Source organism: Octodon degus, unplaced genomic scaffold, assembly GCF_000260255.1.
Source record: "Octodon degus isolate 3935 unplaced genomic scaffold, OctDeg1.0 scaffold00026, whole genome shotgun sequence".
NCBI classification, from domain to species: Eukaryota; Metazoa; Chordata; class Mammalia; order Rodentia; family Octodontidae; genus Octodon; species Octodon degus.
In genome coordinates, this window is record NW_004524602.1 from 3,040,690 (window position 1) to 3,045,565 (window position 4,876).

General features: G+C 57.5%; 1 protein-coding gene across 2 annotated transcripts in view; it reads right to left on the minus strand.

The window, feature by feature from the left end:
- Window positions 1-4,854, minus strand: part of Csk (C-terminal Src kinase) — a 16,392-nt gene extending 11,538 nt beyond the window's left edge. The window contains exon 1 of one of the 2 annotated variants that reach the window (XM_004628733.2): window positions 4,732-4,854. The gene's annotated coding sequence lies outside the window, so the exon portion shown is untranslated. The remainder of the gene's footprint in view (window positions 1-4,731) is intronic. The other variant, XM_023712522.1, reaches the window with a different exon arrangement.
- Between the last annotated feature and the right edge of the window lie 22 nt (window positions 4,855-4,876).

The following is a 4,876-nucleotide window of genomic DNA, read 5'->3' on the forward strand; positions in this document are numbered from 1 at the left end:
GCCCGGAGCTTGGCACTCTTGCTCCAGGAAGTGGAGGGATATTTGCATACCCAAGCATTGCACAAACAGATCAGAAACTCAGCCAGCAGTTACAGAAGTCAGCAGCCCCAAGAAGGCAGAAGCTCTAGATAAGGACCTCTGTCCTCATGGTGCCTATTCCTTAAGTGCTTCTTGATTTTCACAGGCCCTTCCCCTCTCTCCAGGAAGTCCTCCAGGCAGCTGGGGCCCACGCAGATCTCTAGCTTGTGAGCTGCCAGGAAGTGGGAACTGCAGGCCTCTCTTTAGAGCTGGCCTGCAGCGGGCTTATCTTCCCCTCCTGGCTCCCTGCGGCGTGGACAACCAGGCCGCCCATGCACGAGGGGTCCCAGGTGTTAGCACCCGAAGGTTTCCAACCATGCAGAGCATGGGGGGAGGAGAGTACACAGCCTCCTCGCCTCTGCCTGCTGCAGACCACAGAAAGGGAGGGTAGGGGAGGCAGGGAAGCTGCGGTCAGAGGGTGCACACAGTGTGATGTGAAGCTGCCCTCCACGCTGCGCATCAGAACCAGGAAGAGAAACTGAGCAGCAGGAAGAGTGGGCTGGGCTGTGCTGGCCTTCAGCCTGGGGGCTGCGGAGGGGAGCTCCCAGGTACTCAGCTGCCAGACAAGCCATTTCATCCCCCGGGGGCCTTAGTTTCCCCATGGAAGAAAGGAGGTTCACTACCTGGTCCTGCCAGAGTGCCCGAGATCTGTACGGTCTACATACACCAGTGGGTGCTGAGGCTACATCCCACCTGATGAGAGAGCACCCCTAATCTACAGGGTACTCTCAATAGTGGGGTGTACCTGGAGCCAGCCTCTCTGTTCCTGTCTCCCCTTAGCCACACAGGGAGCACATCAGCTCTTCCTTTTCCAGCTCTTTATTTTTAGGACTGAATTCGACTTTAATCATTACTTAGTGGATTCTATTTCCAGCCCTTGGATGAAGGGACCCACAGGGGAGGAGGAGGAGGAAGAAGAGGAGGAAGAAGAGGAAGAGGAAGAAGAGGAGGTAGTACTCTCTGCCGGGTGCGGGGGTCAGCCTGTTCTTCAACTTATCCTGTCCCCAACCAAGGGCAGGGCAGTCAGGGGTATTGAGAAACACCCAAAGGGCTTGCCCCAGCCAGGCCAGCATCTTGGGGAGGACCCCACCCTATGATCTCATACTGGCCAGAGCTGAGGGACAGGAGGGCAGTTGTAGTGCCCACTTGCCCTGAGCCAACTCCTGGGAATGGCATAAGTCTGACAGCTAGGGTATGAGGTTGAAAGCCTGAAGCTCACTGAATAGAATGGACCGCTTAGGGAGGACTCCTTGCCACCATGTTGATCTAGGGCTATAGTCTTTTGGGCCCTGGGAATGCGTGCCCTGTCACCCGTCTGCAGGGAAGTGGAACAGGGGCAGCAAGGTATGTCACAGTGGTTGTCAGTAAAACCTGGGCAGCAGCACCTGCCAGTCAGGGTGATGCCAACATGAGTCTCTGGGTCTGAAGACCCACTGGGTGCCCTTCCAATATGTAGGAAGGCCCTAGCCGCACCCCCCCCCCACTCCGCCTTTACTTTTTCTCCTTCCCTGGCTAGCAGGAAAGATGGGACATGGTGCTGACCTAGCTGTCCCTGTGCTGGAGTTCAGGACACCCTGCCCAAGTCTCAGGCTAAAGAGGTCTCTATTTCCACCAGGGACTGCCAGGCCAGACCAGCCCTGCAGAAACCAAAGCCAGAAGCAGCAAGGCGCCCAGAAAAGAGGCCTCTTCTGCTCAGCTTCAAGGCTGGGAGACCGGAAGGGGAATGGGTGGGGTCAGGCCCTGGACACTAAAGGGGGAGGCCGATCTTGCCAGGGCCAGCTCTACACGGGGAGTCTGCCAATCACGGAGAGGCAGGGAGGGAGGTGGGGCCGGAAACTGGCTATGAGAGCTCAGAATCTCAGGCCAGAGGATGTCAGGGGGCTCCTGGCCAGAACCACCTCCACACTGAATGACCCTTCAGGTGACTTGGGCCACAGCTCAAGGGTCTTCCTCAAGGGTGAGGTAGCATGGGATTGCTCCAGAACACTGATCTGCATTCATGAGGCCCTTTCTAGTCCTTGTTAGTACACACTGTCTTCTGCAGCACAGGTCCTATCCGGTCAGGACACCAAGGAATACTGCAGCAGAGGGCAGGGAGTGGCCTAGCATCTCCCTACCTTGGCCTGTGTGACACGGGTGCCAAACTGCCTGCTTATCCCAGGCAACTTGGGACCTGGTGACAGCCACAACAGTGACAGATGGGACATGCCTGGGCACAGGCAAAGGGTCTGACTGAAGCTGGTAGCAGAGAGATGGGAAGACTCAGCATCTCTTTGGAAGCAGCTACTCAGACCAGGTGTTGCCAGGAAGTACCCAGGACACTGTGAGGAAAAAGCTGTTGTGGCTCATCACTCACAAGAGGGATAGCAATGGAGGGAGCACTGGGGCAGACTGGCAGGGACACAAAAACACTAATCGTCACTGCCCAGTGAAGAGATAGTGGGTAACTTCCGTTCAGTTTTCTGAATTTTCTATAGCCACTTTGTTACCTTCTAAATTAAGCAAATCTGTACACACACACACACAGTTTTCTTAGAATGAAATGATTTTCCCAGGTTCCAGGAGCTACCAGCCCTGCCCAGAGGTCTACGACATTGCTGCAATGGGCAGGCCCCTCCCTCACACACTCAAGGATCTGTCCCCTTCTTTCCAGACTCAGTACCACTGTTCTTTGAGGGTTACAGGCTTTGAAATTTCTCCAAAAATTGACTCCTGAAGGTAGGCATGGTGGCACAGGCTTATAATCCCGGTATTCAGGAGACTGAAGCAGGAGGATCACCACAAGTTCAAGGCCAGCCTGGGTACCTAGTGAAATGTTTCAAAACAAACCCAAAACCCCAAAGATGGTGCGTGAACTTGACCCAGGGGGAGTCTTGCCTCATCAGTCCACATGGAGTTTTTGGGGGGCCGGTCAAATCACACTGTGGATCTGGGACCTCTGCCTGTACTGGCTTAGGGGACGCTGCAATCTGTCCCTTCACCAACACTTGCTATGAGTGACACCAGGTAGTTCAGCCTCTTGGGACCCAGTGCCCCTGAGAGGGTGAAGGGAACAGGAATTGGCCTCATGTCTTTTCCTGCTCTTGGCCCAAGATAGAGAAAGAAGCAACCACTTCTAAGAGGCAGGAAGGTAGCAAGCTCCCCAAGAAAAAAAACAAAAACACCCAGCGCAGCACTAGCCCGAGGCCTGGGGACCCTGGCCACATCCCTGCAGCTGAAGGCTGGTGGAGGCACCCAGCTGTGTCAGAGCCAGCCCCAGCCCACCAGCCTCTCAAGCTGGAAAGGAAGTAAGGGCTGGGGGAGGGCTGTGTGCAGGAGCCCTGAAGCCTCAGGTCTTCTAGGGCAGGGGCCTGAAAGGGACAGAACCATGGGTGGCTCCAAGCTGCCCAGACACGGGTCATCCTCCAGGGAGCCTCAAGGTCCTGCTGTACCTCCAACCTCAGTCCTTCTGCTCCTATGTTTTCCCAGTATGGTCACACCAAAACAGAGAGTGGGACACCCAGGGGACCAGAAGCTTGAGATGGGCCCTGTGGTGTCCCCAGCCTTCTGACACCCTCCTGCCAAGGCTACATGGTGCTGCTAGGGGAGAGGGGCTCCCATTTCACCTGTTGTGATCTCATTCATGTTCCCCACTTGCCTGGTTCTTATGCCAGGTCAAATAAGATGGATCAGGACCAGATTCAGTGCCTGGGGCCAGGACAGAATCTGCCACACACCATGTCCACGGTTCACCATGTACCCCAGAAGGACTGAACCTTGGGCACCCAGGGGAAGTCTCACGGGCAGGGGGATGCTGCCTAAACCCAGATGTAGGCAGAGCAGACCGGAAGCCCTCTCTCTCCTCTCTAGCCCTCTGCGGGGAAGCACGTGCTCATCCCACAAGGTCCCTCCTGGGCCAGCCTGGGGCCTGTGCCTGGTAGGTGACAGTGGCTGTCCTGTGTCCTTTTACCCACAGCAGACCAACTCTATAGATCTGGGTGGAAGCTAGCAGCTTCCCTCCACCAGTAGCCTCGTGTGGGACCAGCCCTATAGGCCTCAGTTCCCTGTCTACACAGCAAGCAGGGAAGGGAGCTCCAAGTTAGCTCCACCATCTGGCAGACCTGACACACCCCTTCCTAGCACCTGGCCATGGAACAGCCTGGGAGAACCAGAGACCTGAGTGCCATGCCACTAAAGCCCGCTGTCACCTCCACTAGGGATGGAAGCCCTGCCAGATTTCCCCACCCCAGGGTCAGAAGTCCCTTGGCTTAGGCCTGGTCCTCCCCAAGGCCAAAGGTGATAGTTCAGTTCCAGGCTTTTAGCAGGAATCAGGGTAGTGGCTGGGCCCTAAGTGTTCTGGGACCAGGAGGGCCTCCAGGCAGGACCAAGGGCCGGGTCAGAACCACACAGGCCAGGGCATCTGTAGGGAGGCCAGGGTGGGGACAGACAAACTCTCAGCGACCCAGCCCACTCTCCAGGCCCCGGTCCACCTCGGGTCTACAGCCCCCTCCAACTCCAAGGTGCACACGGGGTAGAGGCTCAGCCGACTTGAGGAGTCTTTGCAGGGTCTCAGTGACTCCTGGGAGAATTTGAACCCGCGTCGCGGGCTCGAGTGGGGGATGGGAGGAGACGCACGGCGGGCACAAGCGAGGGGCGCCAGCCTCCTCTACTCACCCGTCGCTGGGCACTCACTTTCCGCGGGGCGCTGCGGTCCGGGCGACATCGGCGGCCTGCGGGATGGACCCTGCGGCGGGGGCGGGGCGCGGTGCCCGGCGGCACAAAGGGTCGGGACGGGCGCCCGGGAGCGCGGGCGGGGACG